Below are 20731 nucleotides of genomic sequence, written 5' to 3' on the forward strand. Positions count from 1 at the left end.
TCTCGGACGTTACAACCGTCAACTCTGGGCGGACATCGCGCCCTACCTCGCTGACCTTCCAGAGGATTTGAAAGCAGAGGCACACTCGCTTCTCATCGAAGGCCAAACTTCGGCCTCCGAATTGATTGACTGCGCCATCGACGTGGCCATGACTGGCTTCCGACAGTTGGCAGGCGCCGCCGTTCTAAGACGTCAAGGGTGGCTTAAGGCCACCTCCTTCAGACAGGAGGTCCAAACCAAAATAATTGATATGCCTTATGACGGGGATCACCTTTTCGGCGAAAAGATAGATGAAGCCCTCACTGCAATCAAGAAGGACACCGATACGGCCAGAGCTCTGGGTACTCTTCAGTCTCGTAATCAGTCCTTTCGTACCAACAGAGGAAGAGGACAATCCTCCTACAGGGGTTCCTACCAAAACAAGTCCTCCTACTCATACTCACAGGGCAAGACGCAGTTTCAACAGCGTCAAAACCAGTCGGGGCGTCAAACCTCCTTCAACAAATCGTCCTACAGAGGAAAAGGACAGAAGAGACCCGCAGGCAATCGTCAATGACTCTATCAATTGGCCAGCCCCTCCACCATCACATTCTTTACGGCTTGGAGGAAAACTCTCTTTTTACCTGCAAAACTGGCGACAAATAACAACGGACCGGTGGGTTCTACAACTTCTTCAATTCGGCCACTCACTGGAATTCCTCTCGAACCCCCCACCGACACCACCTGTCAAGCGCCCTCACAGACACCTAAGGCTGCTTCTCCAAGAAATAGCTTCCATGCTTCAAAAGGGCGCAATAGAGAAAGTTCCACACGCCCAACAGGGGGAGGGGTTCTATTCCCACTTCTTCCTAATTCGCAAAAAGGGCAAGAAATGGAGACCGATCCTCGACCTGAGGGCACTCAATGTGTTCTTAAAGAAGCAGTCGTTCCGTATGGTCACGCTACAAGAGATCCTGGGACTTCTGGAAAAAGGCGACTACATGACATCACTAGATCTCCAGGACGCCTATTATCACATCCCTATCCTCAAAGGACACAGAAAGTACCTCAGATTCGCAGTCGCAGGAGTCCACTACCAATTCCGTGTCCTCCCATTCGGCCTCAAATCTGCCCCACGGATCTTTACGAAATGTCTCTCTCCCGTCGCAGCCTTTCTTCGCCAGCAGGGACATCAGGTCTTCCCTTACCTGGACGACTGGCTGGTAAAGGCTCCGTCGAAAGCAGCCGCAGCTGCATCTTCCAGCGCCTGTCTGCATCTTTTCCGCCGATTGGGCCTGACCCTCAACAAGGAAAAGTCATCTCTGACCCCATCCACAGTCATCACTTTCCTCGGGGCGAGCCTGGACACGGGACGCGCAAAAGCCTTCCCATCACAGGAGAGAAAATCGAAACTTATCTCCTTAGCCAAGCTAGTGGCATCCAAAAAGACTCTGACTGTCAGGATCTTCAAATCGCTCCTCGGCATGATGTCGTCATGCATTCTGCTCATCCCGCACTGCCGCCTAAAAATGCGCCCCCTTCAGGAAGAACTACAAAAGCAGTGGACACAGGCTGTGGGATCCTTCGAGGATCGCATACGAGTCACCCAACCTATGGTCAACAACTTACAATGGTGGAGGTCGACCAAACACCTGTCGCAAGGACTACCGTTCCTGCTTCCGGCGCAACCACATATAGTCACCACGGACGCATCTTTGGAAGGCTGGGGTGCAGTCCTGCAAGAGTTACAGACCAACGGCAAATGGACGCCACAGGAATCCAAACTCCACATCAACATTCTGGAACTGAGGGCAGTATTCCTGGCGCTTCAATCGTTCCTCCCACGCATCAGAAACTCCCCAGTGCTCGTCAGGACAGACAACACCACGACGATGCACTACCTGAACAAACAGGGAGGGACGCGCTCTCTCTCTCTCTCTCTCTCTCTCTCTCTCTCTCTCTCTCTAGAGAGAGAGAGAGAGAGAATCTCAGAGAGTTTGGAACTGGCTCCTCCAACATGGCATAACACTGAAAGCTGAATACGTCCCAGGCAAAGACAATGTCCTAGCGGACGCCCTGAGCAGAGAACAATCCCTATCCCACGAATGGGAGCTGGACGCGGGAGCGATGGACTACATCTTCACGAAGTGGGGAACACCACAGATAGACCTCTTTGCCACCAGGGAGAACGCCAAATGCCCAAGCTTCGCAAGCAGGCTTCCCCAACCAGGAACACTAGGGAATGCATTTTCCATAGCTTGGCGGAACGTGTTTGCTTACGCCTTTCCGCCATTCCCACTGATACCCAGAGTAATCAGGAAGATGAAATCGGAGCCCTGCACCCTGATCCTCATCGCCTCATCCTGGCCGAGACAGCACTGGTACACGGAACTTCATCGTCTGTCTATCCAACCACCTCTTCGCCTACACAGTCATCCGACTCTTCTCACAATGTCTCAAGGACAGGTTCTCCACCCGAACCTGGGCCCTCTGAAATTGTCAGCCTGGCTCCTGAATACCGAGAATTCAGCCACCTGAACATTCCGCAGAAGTGTAGAGATGTCCTGGCTAACGCTAGAGCTGACAGCACAAGGAAGACCTATTCTTTCAAATGGAAACGCTTCTGTGTCTGGTGTGCGAAGGAAGGTCTACACCCTTTCCATGTCACCCCACAGCAACTACTGCCATATCTACTTCACCTGGCGCACTCAGGTCTTGCACATGCGTCCATCAAGGTCCACCTGGCAGCAATTTCTAGGTTCACTCGAACTTCAGAGGGCCCTTCCCTGTGGGCGGACAGGCTCATCAAACAATTCCTGAAGGGCCTTTTCAGGTCCTTTCCTAGACCAAAACCTGTCCCTCCGTCATGGCAACTCAACGTGGTCCTCCACCAATTGATGAAGCATCCCTTCGAGCCCATCCACAAATCGGATATCAAATTCCTGTCGTGGAAGACAGCCCTCCTACTGGCACTAACCTCGGCCAGAAGGGTCGGTGAATTGCAAGGCCTCTCCATCCAAGACCCTTTCTTACAGTTCAAAGAGGACAGAGTCATCCTGCGTACTAACCCACGATTCATACCCAAAGTCCCATCGGACTTCCATCTAAACGAGCCTGTGGTTCTCAAATCGTTCTTTCCGAACCCATCTACTTCGGCCGAGAGAACGCTGCATTCCTTAGACCTTAAGAGATGCCTCAAATTCTATCTTGACAGAACAAGACAATTCAGGAAATCATCCCAACTCTTTGTCGCATTCAGCAGGCCAAGGAAGGGCATGCCCTTAACAAAACAAAGTATATCAAGGTGGCCATGACAAGGCTGGGCGACCTCTGGACTCACGAGCCAAAGCCCATTCCACCAGAGCCATGTCCACGTCTGCGGCACTGTTTGCTGGGTTGCCACTCCTGGACATCTGTAGAGCGGCGACCTGGAAGTCCCCGCATACCTTCACCAGGCACTACTGCTTGGATGCTGAGCTGACGAAAGACGCAGCAGTGGGCAGAGCAGTGCTTCGCCATCTATTCCAGTGAGGTGAGCCCTCCTACTTCCCACCATCCTTGACTGGTATGCACATTTCTTATTACTAGATTCTGCATGACATTGTATGCTGTTGTTTTTACAGTCACAAATGTTCCTTATTTGCAGTTGTATATTTTCTGTAACAACACAGAATGTGCATATTGTCTTGCTTGCTACTCTGATTCAGGCATGTGAATCTATGAAAGACACCCAAATACTGGATAAGAAATGCGTTACTTACCTGTAACTGCAGTTATCCAGTATTGGTGTCTTTCATAGATTCACATGCACCCTCCCGCCTCCCCTGGTAGGACTCACCTCTCTCTAACAGGTTTACACCTAACCAACTTGGTGCGTACGAAAATCTGAGAGACTGAGGCTCCTCACAGGAAGGTTCTGTCATATGGTTACTACGTTTCTATATATTGTGTTAAGTTAGCATGTGCTTATTAAATGTTTAAACGCCATATTTTCTTTCTGCTTCGGTTTGCACACGACACCTAATTGTTATTGTAGCTTTCAACCTAGACGAAAGATGTGATTTATTTGAGAATAATATGTTATTGCCCTGGTATCAGTCGTGCTTGGTACACTTGGTACAACTGTCTGCACACTGAGAACTGCACACTCTAAGAATAACCTAGCACAAGGTTGCTGAAGGCCTGATCCTCGCACCACGTTAGTCATAACACAAATAATGTTTCTGCCAACATTTGGCTCTACGTGGGTTTAAGATACAGTTACAGGGAATGAATCAACACACTTGATGCAGAGCATGCAGAGAGCTGGTAGCGGTTGATGTGATCTCCTCCTACTGAGAATTAGAGGTATGGGTCCGCCCTGCTAAGAACCCAGATGAGACCTTCTTAGATATAATATAATATGCTAATTAGGGTGCGAGAAATATAGGTGATACAGAATTCTATAGATTTTTGCATCATAAAATGCTATCACCTTTTGCTTACTATGGATTAGTGACTATGCTGCTGACTCTGATTTTTATAATATGTATATTGATATTATACAAGATACTGCGTTTGAGAATGCTGCATTGAAAAACAAACATTTCAAACTTGCACGTGTATTCTTTGCCTCCCAGTTTCGGTTTGGAATGATAATATAACGAAAGAGTGTTCATGTGTTCCACGATACCTGAGGTACTCTAAGTTCATGTTCTGGATTGTCTAAGTCATTGGTAAGTTATTACTACCGATGAGACACTGTAGCTAGCTTGGTAAGGGGATTTCTGAAACAAAGGTGAGTTGTGGGTCACCCTAACTCACCCAGGTTCTAGATCTCTGTGCACAGTTCTGTGGGAGAACGGAAACCCTGCTACATGGCGCCCATACGTTGATTGGCCTTATATCATGACACTCGAGTAGTATATCATTCAAACCTTAACGCCTTCATTCCCGTTTCCGGAAAACGGCAGTGTCGGAAAAACCTACCTATTTTTGAAATAGGTCTTTTTCAAGATTGAATCTATCTAAAACGGTTTCTTTGAATTACTACCCAGTTGTGCTACAAAGTATTCTTTGTGTTTTCACTTTCCTGTGCTGACATGGCTCAAGCCGTGGACATCCCGCAGCATAGTCGCATTGCGGTGCGTGACCATTTGCGGATGTATGATGTTCCTCTGGAAGGCTTGGCTGTGGTCCTGGTGGTGAGTGCGGAACATGCTTACCCGTACGAACTGTTTTATTCGTGGGTGACATTTCCGGCAGTGTACGCTAATTCTGGTGTGTTCCACTCATACACTGCTTCGGATGTACCAGTTGCGTACGCTCCGTACAGGGCACTGGAGGTTCCTATTGATGCTTGGCAGCATGGAGTTTGGTTCGGTGGCGCCCTACCGCACGCTTTAACCGCTCCGAGGTTAGGTCCTTTGTCCATTCCGGGCAGTCCTTGGCCCGCTTTGGCTGGATTTACTCCTCACCCTCGACGTGCCACTTGTAACGTGGCTGATCTGCGGCGGCTTCATGAAGTCGCGGTGGAAGTGATTAGAGCGCTTGTTCATTACACTAGCCGTAATGTTCAGGACGCGGCCCCTAGGGGCGCACAGCTTCGTGCAGAACATGCTGGTCTGAATATCAATCCGGTCATGGTTAATTCCGTGATGGGTAAAAAGCCCCAGGACAAGGATGATTTTCCGTTCTGGCTTGCTGAGAAATTCGGCCAGCTAGAAGCTGTGTTTCCCAACACGAGTCCGGGTGATAAACACCGGATTCTTACACTAAGTTTGCCGAAAGATTTGGCTCCTGAACTTGTTGACTGTGAGACCTGGGGGAAGACTTTTGCAGCGGTCTATTCGAGGTGCTATGGCTCCCCGTCTGTGACCAATCTGGGTGGGGTCCTTAAACGTGTTCAAGACGAACACGGACCGGAGTCGGCTGTTGAATTGGGTATGCGCCTGTGTGGCTCCTTTGATGTGGTTTGCGATCTGATCCTTGCGAATGTCAAGGGGGATGCAGTGAACTTTCAAGTTGCTAACGCATTAGCGTTGGTTCCCAAGGCCGAACGACCCCGACGGTTAGCAAGGATAATTGTAGCTGCTTACAAAATGGTTGGCCGCAATGCAATGGGGGTTAAAGCTTTTCCTGATAAGGAGAAGAAGCAGCCCCAGGGTCAGACATCGGAAACTAGTGGTCAACAAAAGTCCAAGAAACAAAATTGGCCTAAAAAGCAGAATCAGGGTAAGCAACAACAACAACAAACACAGGTTTCTGCTCCTGCGTCTCCGTTGCCTGCGCAGTCGGATCGTGTTTATGATTTGCGCGACCGCGCGATGATTAAATCGCCTGAGAGATTTCAGGCTTCTGACCAACGCTCTCCTCGTTCCTTTCAGGACTCATCGGCTCCGTCAACCGGTGGTGGAGGGGGCGGCGGGGGCCGGGGTGGCCAGCAAGGACGTGGTCAGCCCCGCCCGCGTGCCGGTGGAGATCAGCAGGAAGGCTCTTCGCCCAAGAGACCACAGTTTGCCACGAAGAAAGTCGCTGCCCTGACCGCGCATCGTTATGCCCCAGATAGTGAGAACGCGGCTTCGGAATCTGACGTGGGCTCTGACCTTGCTCGACAGCGTAGCAGAGATTACCATAGTGAGAGAGGCCCTCCGTCCACTGTTGAAGGTGACAGCGACTGATTCTTATGTTGTGATTGAAACTGCTGATACGCATGTCGCTCCCCCTGAACGTCTTTTTGAAATTGTCCTGCTAATTGAAGGTGACATGCAGCGAACTGTAAAAGGGGTATTTTGGGAAAATCTCTCGTCTATGACATTTTGCTTTCGGAGGCTGACTGGCCCCCACCTTTTGTTCTCGCAGCTCCGCGAGGGGAGGAGGTAATCCTACCCAGCTTCGCGCACACTGTGCCGAGAGTGGAGGCGCTGCATTTTGCAGAAGAGTGGGCTCTGGCGCTTGCGCCGGCTGTGTACCGCAATCAGTGTGGCTGGGATAAATTGTCACCGAGCCACGAAATTCCTTTACGGTCTCAGCCACAGCCTCAACCTCAATATCCCATACGGCGTGAAGCCAAAGCTTCAGTCGCAGCTATCCTTGAACAATTGGAATATCAAGGTGTAATTGAAACGTGTGTGTCACCGATGAATAACCCCCTTTTTACTGTAAACAAGCCGGACGGCTCATATCATTTGGTTTTGGATTATAGGCATTTGAACTCGCATTGCCGTAACTGCGCAGTACAGAATACTCATGGCTCTGCGTTAGTGAATAGTCTTGAGCGTAAACGGTTCAAAACCACGCTTGACATTTCCAATGGTTTTTATGCCCATAGATTAGACGGTCTAAGTTCCCAATGGACCAGTTTTACATGCGGCGGTGTGCAAAAAATGTTTAGGCGACTCCCAATGGGCTACAAGAACAGTCCTGGAGTATTTTCCGCACGCATTGTCTCTCTTCTGGAGAGCTTCGACCCAGTTGCTTGTTCGTATGTGGATGACATTTATCTCACAGACGACGATCTTTGGGAGCATCTGTGTCGGGTAAATAGCATAATTTGTAACTTTGCTGACATAGGTTACAAGTTTAACTTTGCAAAATCGCACATTGCAGAGTACACAGTGTTGTTTCTAGGTTACGAGCTTAACAACGAAGGGAAGGGTTTAGCACCCCACTTCCTGGAAAAATGCGCACAATTGCGCTCTCCGACAACACTGAAAAAATTACAATCTCTACTGGGCTTTCTGAATTTCGGGAGGACATACATTCCGGAATATGCCCAGCGTATCAAGCCTTTGTATGCTTTGATACAACCATCTTTTTCCAAATCAGGCTGGCTGCCTGAGCATTCGGCCATTCTGCAGTCTTTGCAGGCTGATTTGCTCGCTTCTGAATACTTACAGACTCGTGATAACCAAACCAACCTGGTGATAAGAATTATCCCTGGGGCGGTGGGTTTCACGTACCTGACTTTTAATGAAGGAGACACAGTACCTATTGCTTACAAATCACACTTGTACACTTCGGCTGAATTGCGGTTTTCCACTGTGGAGAAAGTTTTAACGGCTGTGCAGATGGCAATTCTTAAGGAACGTGCCCTGTCACAAGGAAAGCGCATGTTGGTTGTTACCCCGTGTCCTGCCTTAGAGGCGGTTACGAAAGCCAGTGTACCTAATTCCAAAGCTTTGCACCCTCGGTGGATTCAATGGGCTGCATCCTTGACGTCCCAGGATGTCACGTTTATTTATTTATTTTTTTTTAATTTTTGAAAACCTTTATTGAAATCAGAACACACAGCTATTCAGCCTGACATCCCGGAGGCAAGGCAGCAGGAATAAAAGGAGAGAAATAGTGTCAAACAATTGAGACATAATCGTCGAAGGTTGATTTTATATTAAATGAATACAACAACAAGGCGCCCGCGGGCGCGAAAGTGGCAGTGTGAATAGTGTGACGCTGGGTGTCAGGGGTGGGTAGGGAAAAGAGGCAGGGAAACGCGCATCAAGGATAGGTTGCAGAATGGGAAGGAGGAGGAAGGGGGAAGGTGACAGGAGAATATAGTACAATAGAGCTCAGTTGGCGTCACAGGCTAGGGAGAAACATTATCATGCTGGCTGATTGGTTCAGGCGGTAAGCACACATCTCCCCTGTATTCATTCCATGCTCCCCAAATTTTAGTCCAAGTCCGAGGTCTCCCTCTGGCCACATAGACTGTCTTCTCCCTGAACATGCACCAGTCCATGTTGGCCTTCCACTGTACCAGCAGGGGGGCCTCGGCCGCACCCCACCTCTGGGCTATGTCCCTCTTAGCTACCATGTTCCCAAGGGTAACCCACCTAGTCTGCGCAACGTTGTGGTCGGAAGGCTCCCATACGTTCAGAAGGCTTCGACGGGCCTCAGCGTGGGCAGCCACGCCAGTCACCTCTTCCATAACGCGGTGCACTCTTCTCCAGTAGGAGGCGATCACCGGGCAGTCCCAAAGGATGTGCAGAAAAGTGGCAAGAGCTCCACAGCCCCTGCGACAGAGACCGTCAGGCGAGAAACCCATGTGCATCAATCGGGGCCCTGTCATATACACCCGGTGCAAGATCTTAAATTGCACGAGGCGAAGACGGGAAGAAATGGCAACCTCCTTAGGGGAGGAAACTGCGCTCTGCCAATCCTCATCATCCAATTCAAGGCCATCCGCCACCCACTGGTCTCTCAAACTAAGGAGGAGGTCCGTGCGTGCATTGATTAATTTTTTATATGAGAGGGAGATTGCGCTGTCCGGCATGTGCCCATCTAATATCCTGTCTTCCAGTGGGGAACTCTCGGGAATGACGCCGTCCGGCGGAGAGGCCGAGAGCAGCGCATGTCGCAGTTGAGCGTAGCGAAAAAACTCCGTCGCGCCCAGCTGGTATTCGGTTTGTAACTGGGGGAAGGTCTTAATCGAGCCCTTGGAGAGCATATCGTCAACCCTGCTGATGCCGATAAGGTCCCACCTATCAAATCCCTTGGTGTGCCATAGTCTACCCAGGATGTCGGAGTCAAAGAGGGGAGTGAACCTCGTGAGTCTGCTCTGCCACCCTTGTGCCTTATTAACCGCCCACCAAGTACGGACCGCCGTACGGGTGGGGCCCGTCAACCGTCTGTCAAAAGACTTCGAGTATAGGGCCCGATAATAGTTACCATCGCCCATCAGCCATCTATCCATGGTATAGCCGGGGCTCTCCACTGGGCCATAGAAGCCGTGGTTGAGGGCAGCTAGTTGCGAAGACCAATAGTAACGGCGCACATCTGGGAGGGCGATGCCCCCGTCGTACCAGGGGAGTGTGAGTTTGTGAAAGGCAACGCGGGGTCGACCCTCCCAGAGGAGGGTCCGGAGAAGGCCTTCAAGATCTCGAAAGTAGCGCGCCGGGACCGGGTCCTGAGCGTTTTGGAGCGCGTATAGGAACCTGGGCAGGGCCATCATCTTGAATAGAGCGGCACGGCCAAGAAGGGAGAGCGGCAGTTTACGCCAGCTGTCCACATCACGCCGTAACCGCTGAAGAGGAGGAAGCAGGTTGTTGTCATGCCTCAACTTGGGATTACCAGAGATGTAGATGCCCAGGTACTTGAAGCCGCGCGTGGCAATCTGAATACCGCAGCTCCGGGGAGACGCGGAGTATCCCCCTTGAGGACATATAGGGAGGACTTGGCTCAGTTGATAATCAGGCCAGAGTACCGCCCAAAAAGTCTGATCACATCACAGGCCACAATGAGGGACCTGCAGGGGGAAGTCAGATAAAGCAGAATATCATCGGCATACAGGGAGACCCTGTCTTCAAAGCCAGGGGCCCATGTAATGCCTCGCAGGTCAGGATGCGCACGCAATAAAGCTGCAAGTGGTTCAAGGGCCAAGGCAAACAAAAGGGGGGACAGTGGGCAACCCTGCCTAGTACCCCGACGTAGGGGAAATGGCGCCGAGAGGCAACCGTTGACCGTAACATTGGCCATCGGGTCCGCATACAAGAGCTTCACCCAGCTCACAAAGACAGGCCCGAACCCAAGTTTGGTCAGCACTGCCCAGAGGTATGGCCATTCGAGCGAGTCGAAGGCCATAGTGGCGTCGAGAGACGCTAGGACAGCCGGCTCTTCGAGAGTGTGGGCCCTGGCCATGACACCATGGAGGCGACGCAAGTTGAGGGCAGTGTTTCGGTGGGGTATGAATCCCGACTGATCGGGGTGCACGAGGTCGCTAATGACGCCAATCAAGCGGTTGGCAAGCAGCTTGGCTAGGACCTTGGGCTCCACGTTAAGGAGAGAGATAGGACGGTACGATCGACAGACGTCCCGTGGCTTACCCTCCTTGTGGATGACCACGATGGTAGCTAGTCGTTGATCCAGGGAGAGAGCCTCTCTCAAAGGACTCCAAGAACATTCTACGGAGGTGCGGGGAGATCGCGTCCGACCGGATTTTGTACAGTTCCACCGGTATACCGTTAGGCCCGGAGGCCTTTCCGGTCCTTAGGGAGCGGATCGCAAGGTCAATCTCTTCAGCGGTGATGTCTCTATCCAGGTCCTCTCTCTCTTCCTCGGAAAGGCAGGGCAGGTCAATATCCGAGAGGAAGGCCGATGAGTCCGCCTCCGAAAAGTCCGAGGCAGACTCATAGACCCCCTGAAAGTAGCCAGCGAATGAGTCAACGATAGCGCTAGGATCCGTAAGGACCACACCGTCGTCCCCGAGGAGTTCGGGTACCACACGGCTGGCCATCTCCCTTCTGTCTAGCCAAGCCAACAACTTCCCGGCCTTATCGCCCACGTCGTAGATGCGGCCTCGCTGTTCTTTGGGCAGGATGAGAGCGGCATTAGTGGCCAGGGCGTGGTACTCCGCTTGTTTCCGCGAGAGGGTATGGAGGACAGAGGGGTCCGGCTCGGGCCCCAGCTGGGCCTCGAGTCGCAGTACTTCCTGCTCGACAACCAGCATGTCAGAATCCCTAGTCCGGCGGGCCTCAGCGATGAGCGCCTGGGCCTCGCCACAGAGCACCGTCTTGAAGGCTTCCCAGAGTGTAACGGCCGACCTCACCGAGCCCACGTTCTCGGAGAAGTAAAGATCAATGGCTTTGGCCAGGAGGGAACGGGTTTTGAAATTCCGGAAATACCACGGATTGACCGATGCCGGTCGTTCCGACAGGACCACCCCAAAGTCAAAGGAGACCCACAACGGGGAGTGATCGGAAATGCCCCGCGCCAAAAAACGGGCTTCGGAAACGGCCAGTGCATCCGATGCCAATGTGAGGACATAGTCGATGCGCGAAAGACTCCCGTGTGCACCCGATAGGAAGGAAAATTGACGGAGCGTGGGATGCAGAAGTCGCCACCCGTCCACCAGCCCCATGGACTCAAGAAAGGATGGCAGCCACATCTGCGGGCTACGTAGGTCGCGGGGCGGTTGGCGATCAAGCAGACCAGAGCAAACTGAATTAAAGTCACCCCCCACTATCAAACGGCCAGCCGGCATAGACAAGATGGCACCACCAAGGTCATGAAAGGTACTAGATTGGAGCCCCGGGGGGACATACACAGAAAACAACGTGAGGGAACGCCCTTCCCATCTACCAGCTATGGCGGCGTACCGCCCCCTATCATCAATCAAAGTGGTCTCTATCTCCAGGGGAAGGGACGCGCGCACGAGAATGCCCGCCCCTCGGGAGCCGGAAGAGAACCCCGAGTGCGCCACCATTTTATAACCCTTGCGATTCAGAGCTTTACAAGCGTTGCCCACCAAGTGTGTCTCCTGAAGAAGGACAATATCTGGCATATGCCGTTTAATCAGTTGTATCACCACCCCTCTCTTGATTCGGTCACCCAACCCGTTAACATTCCAACTGAGAATTCTTAACATCCTACCCCCCATCCCCCCACTGCCCGCCCCACCCAAAGCCCAAAGACACCCGCATCAAAAACAGTTCAGGAGCACCAATGTCCCATTGCCACACAAGAGAAAGAAAGGAAAAAACAACACAAATCATAACTGTACCCAACAAACCCCCCACCCTGCACCCCTGCATTAGACTAGAAAGCCCCCCCAACCAGCAGTGTGCCTGTCGCCCCATTAACTACTCTACAAAAGACCCAGAGGAGTAAGGAATCCCCGTGAAATCGTCCCGCCACCCACCATGTAAATGAAGGAGAGAATATTAAGTAACAAAACACCAGTCCGGCGGTCATTCGAGGCGGGGGTAGCATCAGCTCCTAGTTCATTCTTGCCGCTCCGCTCCGCCCGAGGCGCCTCCAACTTCATCCTCTTGCTCATCACGCGCCGGCGAAACAGTGTCCAGCCATTCACTGACATTTTCAGGATAGTCAAAAAAGAGGGCACGTCCCTTGTGTTCAACACGGAGTTTCGCAGGGAACATCATGGAGTACTTGAGACCCATGTCTCTGAGGCGTCTCTTCACCCCCGCGTAGCTCAGTCGCTGACGCTGTACCAGCCTGGTGAAGTCCGGGTAGAAGTGCACCTCCGCATTTTGGTAGTGAAGTGGTCCATGCGATCTGGATGCTTGGAGGATCGCGTCTCGGTCTCTGAAGTTGAGGAGGCGCGCCACAATCGGTCGCGGCGACGCTCCCGTTTTCGGCGGGCCCCCTGGTACACGGTGGGCACGCTCCACTGAGAAAAAATTACTCAGTCCAGAGGGCGCCAGATGAGTCTTAACCAAGTCCTCCACAAATAGGTCAGCTGCGTCATTCTCAGACCCCTCCGGTACCCCTACTATGCGGACGTTCTGTCACCTGGCTCGCCCCTCAAAGTCCTCCAGCCGCCTTGAGAATAGATCAGCAGTCGTCCGCAGATTGCGGACCTCAGTCTGTAGCTCGGAAACGTCCGAGGTCAGGCTGGCGGTCTTGATGTCGAGGACCTTCACACGCTCGTTGGTCTTGCCCAAGTCGGCCCTAATGAGGGTGATGTCAATAGCCATGGAGTCCACTTTATGAGTCAGGGTCTCGTGCTGCTGCTGCATGTCGGCACGGAGGCTAGTGATGGCACCCATGATGTCCACGAGGGTGGGATCCGATCCATCCGGCGGGCTAGTCGATGGGGTCCCTTTAGAGACGGCCCCAGATGCAGGTGGCGACTTGAGATTCACATATCGCTCCATGCGATTGTTCTGTGTTTGCGACTTGCCCCGACCACCTTTATTCGATGCCCTGTCCGGATCACCTCTGCCCGCCATGATGGGTACGTGAGAACAAAAGCAAGGCGGCAACAGTTCTGGGTCCACAGCCGAGAGGCAGACGGATCAAGAAATCAAGACCAGGGAGACGAGGGCTCAAGCAGGAGCGCAGTTTCTTCACCAACGAGGGCGGCAGGCGGGCACTACGCAGTCCGATCGTGCGAAGTGACGAAGTCCGGAGGGACAATGGCACCGTCACGGAGCGGAGTTCAGCTCGACGTAACTTTGCTCAGGATCCACCGATTCGGAAGCCGATTGCAGTCCCCACCTCAGTAGGCCACCAGCATTACAATTCCACCAACGTGGACCAGGATTTCAGGCAGGATAGTTGCAGTGGGTCGGACGGTCCACGGAGCTCCGAGCTTACGCGGCCATCTTGGTCGCCCGCGAAGCTCCTCCTCGTCACGTTTATTTTTGACGCCACTTTACGGTCGCAGGAGTATTTACAGTATGAATTTGTTCATCCTGCTCCATTAGCAATGCGGCCGTTGAAGGATTTCCATTGCATCATTTACACTGATGGTTCGGCGCAGGTTGCGCATGGCTCTAAACATGCCTACGTTTCCGCTTGCGCCATTGTGGTCGGGGCCATGGTGGACGATGAGTTCAAGTCCAGTGTCGTGCATACGCAGACGCTTGGGGACTGCACCGCACAATTAGCAGAGCTTCGTGCACTGATGCTTGCATTGGAGTACGCTGATCCTAGTGTGACGACTTTGATCGTAAGTGATTCTTACTACTGTGTCCAGTCTTACAATGAGAACTTGTTCTTTTGGATTCAAAATGAATTTCGTGACTCCAAAGGTAGCACAATAAAACATAAAATGATCTGGGTCCGAGTGGCGGAACTGAAAGAGAATCTGCCACTCGTGTTTGTGATTCATGCTCTCGGTCATCAGCGCGTGGGGGTCCACGCTGTTGGCAACTCGCTTGCTGATGAAGCAGCGAAGTCAGCGGTATCAAAATACTTAGTTGCAGCGGTCACGAGGTCCAAAAGCAAAATAGATGATGACATCTTGGCAGCAGTTGCTGCAACGGAGAAGGGAAGTAAATATCCTGCGGGGTTCCCTTCTAAATACACCTACCACTTAAGTCCCGATAAGGTTCCTTATGTGAAAATCCCTGAAGTTGGCGAACGTCTAGTTCCCAACTCGGATCGCAGAGCTGCTTTGATTACAGCGGCGCATGAAGGTGTGGCGTCTGCGCATGCGGGCGTCTCAGCCACTGTAACTCAGCTACAACAGAGGTTCTGGTGGCGGGGACTGTATAAACAGACGCGCGATTATGTCCTTCAATGTGACATTTGCCAGCAGATTAAGCCTTCAACTGCGGCGCGTCATCTCGAATAAACCACTTGGATGCGTTTATTTGGATCACTGCGGTCCATTTTCTTCTGATACTGCGTATAAGTACATCTTAGTAGCAGTTGATTCATGCACACGCTTTGTGTGGGTATGGCCACATCGGAGCGCTGATTCACGTACTGTCATTAAGGATTTGCGAGTCTTTGTGGGAATTTTTGCCTGTGGTACCTTCCATTCGGATCAGGGTCCGGCTTTTGCCTCTAAGGCGTATAAGGATGCTATGGTTTCGATGGGGGTCCAAGTCAAATTTTCGAGTCCCTACAGACCTGAGGGTAATAGTGTAGTTGAACGAATGAACCGCGACTTAAAGCAATCTTTGACAGCTCGAGTTATAGGCACTGGCAGAAACTGGTTAGCCCACCTCATAGGCGTGCAGCGTGCGCTTAATAATCTCCCTAGAAGGTCTCTGGGTGGGCGGACCCCATACGAAATGCTCTTTGGTATCAAGATGTATGTACCTGACCTCGATGGGCTAGACAGCAAGGCCCAGGCCACGGCCTTTGACGTAGATGAACATTGCAATGTTTTACAGAATCTACAAAAGACCAGAGACAGTCTTGCAAAGGAACATTTGCCCTCCACATCGGATGATGCGCTGCAGATCCCGGTAGTTGGCTGGCTACCCCAAGTTGGAGAACTGGTTCGAGAGAAGATCGATAACAAGAAAGAGTTTGGTCCCTCATATCGAGCACCGGTTCGAGTTCTTGGAGTGAAGGGCACAACAACAGTCATTTTACCACCACTTCCAGGTCGTAAGGAAAACAGATTTATTTCTATTGACAATGTCAAGACACACAGGGTGGCCGATTCTTCATAGCATGACACCGGCTGTATCCTGTCCTTCCATGGTGAGGCACTCTGTGCTGGCTATTACATCTGGTGCAGAACAGGAGGTGTCCCTCGAGATGCCTGCCATATCCAGTCCTTTATTAAATACTATTCCTGATACTAACATTGATGAGCTAAACTACACTTATCCTGCTGATTTATCGATGCCTGATTTACAGACCCGTTTGGCAGGCCAGTCCAGATTCTCTTTTGACTCTGTTTCGGAACCTTCAAAGAAACCCACAAACATTACAAGATATGCCACGTTGTTTAAAAAACATTTTTTAATTCCGCCTTGGACATACATTTGGTTGATCCTATTTTCATTCTATCTTTTTATGTCAATTGGTTTTGTGTTTTATTTTTTCCGCCTGATTGATGGTCACTACGTTAAAGAAAGAACAGGCATTCGGTACCTTAATGGAACATTGGCCGCTCTTTCCTCTTCACATTCTGCGCACAGACTGAAACGAAACTTAAATACAGTTAACATTACTGCTTGGCCTGTCCTTGATGGGATTGTGTGGGATGCGGTTAGGTTTCAGATACATGGGCCCACTGAAGTGATTAATGTTCCAAATGTGCTTAGAGTAAACATGGGAGATGTAATTAAACAGAATATACGTTCTGATGATTGGGATATTCAGGCCGTAGAAGCATTATTCTCTGATTTGAAGTATTATGCTGCCTTCGATGCTGAGGATCTGTACACAGATTCTATTAATTATGGTGATTTGTTTTGTTTTCAACACTATGGTAATCATTTTTTACATAAGACAAATTCCAGGAGGGTTGCTGTAAATTATACACAATGGGAACATTGCCCTACTCCATTTGGTGGCAGTTCCAATACGTTTCTGAAAAAATACACCTATTTTACAGACTTTAATCAATCTAATCCCGAGTCATTTTATTTTAAAATGACACAAAAGTCCATGTCCAAAGTTAGACTTACCGATACAAAATTGCTGTATTCAAAGTCCTTTCTAGACAGGTTGGCTGTAGATGGCCACGAGTTTTGGAAAGGAACAATTGACCTTAAATCGGTTTGGGGTACCAAGGATTGGCAGGTACAAGGCACTGAGGCTTTGCACCGTGCATGTCTCATCCCAAATCACATGTTGTTTTTAAATTCATCCATTTTCCAAACAACATGCTTTGGATTGGCTACTTCTAAAAAATTAAATACACCGACCATCCCAGATTTAGAGGAATATACAGGTTGGGGTAATTTTACTGATTTGTCCATTCATGAGTTGCAAACTCTTTTACACAATTCGTCCTTTAACATTTCCAGTTTGGATTCCAAGGGTTGGCTGGTGTGGCATAGGAGTGCTGATTCTTGCCAACGCCGTTTTCTGGGTTTGGCTGAGGGGTTCACAAAAGTTAGACTCGATCCCCGTTTTGAAGAAGACTATACTGTCACGACTTATTCTGTGGGGAAGCTGTGTCAGAATTGGTTACAACATTCCACATTAGCTGCAGTTAAACTACATCTGTCTCTATTAAATGATAATGTGGATTTGAACGATTTTATAAAAGGCCCAGCTAAAGGTAGATCTAAACGATGGCTGTATACGATTTACAATGAAATTTGGAAAGTTACCCAGGTTGAGGCTGCTAAACGCCTGAGAGCTATTGATCAAGCAAATTTAGAGAAGGTGCTTGCAGTTGTTGATAACAGCATTAACACGCTTTCTTCCCGAATTTACACGTTGAACAATATTGTGTCTTCTGTTGTTGACATTGTACATGATGAAGTGTCCGTGTTATATCATGGTCAAAATCAATTGCGTTCTGTGATGCAGTTTGCTTGGACACTACAGACTCTTAAGTCTGGTCGAGTGCCATGGAATTTTATGAACGTCTCGTCACTATTTGCCCCATTTAATCTAACTGAAAAACAGCGCATGCTATCAATGAGAGATGCAACATTTTCTATGTTACATATTGAAAAATTAGAATCCCTGCCATTTTCTGTGGCTGAGGTGACTGCTGCTACATGGCTTATCCATGGTGTTATAACCTTACCTTTTGCTTTGTATAAATTTACAAATTGTATGAAATATATAGCCATTGGGCGATATGAACCATTAGGCAGCGCTTTCCTCCATGAGACATGGTCTTTACCATGCACTTACAGATGCCTAAAGGAGTGAATGTGAATGGTGAAGAATGTACACAGTCGCCTGACCGCTCACTAATAGGCAGACACATCCAGTTGCATGGTTCTTGTAATCAGGACAAACCTAATTTGGCCTGTGTTTTGAAAGGGACACCAGTTCCGGCAATAGTTCCCACGTTCAATTTGTTGTCCAACGGAAGTTATTTACTTTTGAATAACGAGTTTTGTTGTGGGTTAGAGGCTGGTATCGCTTATGTGGTTACCGTGTCAGAAAGGGTGGTTTGCTGCAAGAATGTGTTTCCACCCACACATGGGAATTCAGAAGTTTTAATTTGGCCAAGAATACCAACCTTGAGAGCTGAGTTCAATGGTTTAGGCCGTATAAGAGCCCTATTGTCTCAAAAGCAGGTGGCCCTGAGCTCTGCCCGCGAAACTTATGTCCTTCACATAGCAAACACACGCACAGAAGTACAAGCACTTTTAAGTACTGATTTGCCGTTTCATTTCTGCGAGCTGGTTCATCAAATCTTCAATGCCTCCTCCACAACGAGCCTGGCTCATTTTCTTTAAATGGTTAGCAGTGGTCTCGTGACTACATTTGAAAAAGTATTTGGTATTATCCCTGCGTTCTTTCATTCTATATTCGCTAGCCTGTTTGGCGGATTTCCTGTTTTGCTGGCTTTGGCTGCAGGCGTTCTGGTGATATTTTATTTTATAAAACATGGATGCCTATCCTGAGCAAGGAAACGCTCAGCCCCTACTGATGCAGTTTCGCAACCGGATGCTTGATTATTATGGCTCCTTGCCGCTTGCGACCTTAAGCACGGCTTTTGGGTTATCCTTCAGATTTTCCTATTTCACATGTGTCCAGCCTGTGTTTCATTGCCTGAGCTGTGATTTCGACTGGGCCATTGATTTGTGTCTCTGTTTACCGACTTCTCCTGACGTCAACTTTGATCAGCTGATGAACCCCGTAGTGGCTCACGAGTTGGTCTGTTCTGGCGAAAGGGTTATGGCTGTGGCAGCGATGCATGGACTAATGGGTCAGTGGGACATATTCGCAGCGGCGCATGACTTTCTGGCACAGAGCATTCTCGAGAACCCACTGAGTTGTCCTTTGATGTTGCTAGAGGAATCGGTGTTGGAGGAGCACGTATGTTCTTTCCCATTGCTTAATTGGATGGCTGAACTGTTTTCGGATGATGGCAGTGATTTCATGTTGGAAGCTGTAGCTACCTATTTTGCATATTCATTCAACGATGAGTGACTCGGAAGACTTCCATCATTATGGCACGTGACTTTTTAGTAATTCTGAATGGTGCCTTTTTCAATACGAACATTCGATTTTTTCATATGTTCTAGGCCTATTAACTGAAAGTAGGCCTCAAGTTCGACTTTTTATATTTTGTGTGGCCACTATAGGCATTCATACATACATTTTTGTGTTTTTAAATTTTACATACATTTACATACATTTAGCTTGGCTCAATATCATTGAACTCTGCTTTCATGTCTTGCCTCTCATAGAGTATTGGCTTATATTTTTCTCTTTTAACGGTCCTCGGATCATTGGGGGGGTGTCATATGGTTACTACGTTTCTATATATTGTGTTAAGTTAGCATGTGCTTATTAAATGTTTAAACGCCATATTTTCTTTCTGCTTCGGTTTGCACACGACACCTAATTGTTATTGTAGCTTTCAACCTAGACGAAAGATGTGATTTATTTGAGAATAATATGTTATTGCCCTGGTATCAGTCGTGCTTGGTACACTTGGTACAACTGTCTGCACACTGAGAACTGCACACTCTAAGAATAACCTAACACAAGGTTGCTGAAGGCCTGATCCTCGCACCACGTTAGTCATAACACAAATAATGTTTCTGCCAACATTTGGCTCTACGTGGGTTTAAGATACAGTTACAGGGAATGAATCAACACACTTGATGCTGAGCATGCAGAGAGCTGGTAGCGGTTGATGTGATCTCCTCCTACTGAGAATTAGAGGTATGGGTCCGCCCTGCTAAGAACCCAGATGAGACCTTCTTAGATATAATATAATATGCTAATTAGGGTGCACGAAATATAGGTGATACAGAATTCTATAGATTTTTGCATCATAAAATGCTATCACCTTTTGCTTACTATGGATTAGTGACTATGCTGCTGACTCTGATTTTTATAATATGTATATTGATATTATACAAGATACTGCGTTTGAGAATGCTGCATTGAAAAATAAACCTTTCAAACTTGCACGTGTATTCTTTGCCTCCCAGTTTCGGTTTGGAATGATAATATAACGAAAGAGTGTTCATGTGTTCCACGATACCTGAGGTACTCTAAGTTCATGTTCTGGATTGTCTAAGTCATTGGTAAGTTATTACTACTGATGAGACACTGTAGCTAGCTTGGTAAGGGGATTTCTGAAACAAAGGTGAGTTGTGGGTCACCCTAACTCACCCAGGTTCTAGATCTCTGTGCACAGTTCTGTGGGAGAACGGAAACCCTGCTACAGTTCTAGAGGGAGGTAGTAGCTGATTGGTTGTTCCTTTTACTTTGGTCCTTTTTTACAAAAGGACACAGATAGGCTACCAAGGTGGGACCCTGGAGCCTACTCTATTTGGTCCTTCCTGCATAAGGACCTAGATAGGTTACTAAGGTGAGACCCTTAGACCTATTCTCTTTATGTATGTCTTAGGACATTACTTTTTTATATACCGGAAGCTCCCGTCTCGACGACGGGGAATGATTCAGGCATGTGAAT

The 20731-nt window shown here is 49.2% G+C and overlaps 1 protein-coding gene across 7 annotated transcripts in view; it reads left to right on the forward strand.

Annotated features, from left to right (window-relative positions):
* The window catches only part of STAT3 (signal transducer and activator of transcription 3), a 378615-nt gene that overhangs the window by 181122 nt on the left and 176762 nt on the right, over positions 1-20731 (forward strand). The window lies entirely within an intron of this gene.

This window comes from Lissotriton vulgaris, chromosome 5 (genome assembly GCF_964263255.1).
Source record: "Lissotriton vulgaris chromosome 5, aLisVul1.2, whole genome shotgun sequence".
NCBI lineage: Eukaryota > Metazoa > Chordata > Amphibia > Caudata > Salamandridae > Lissotriton > Lissotriton vulgaris.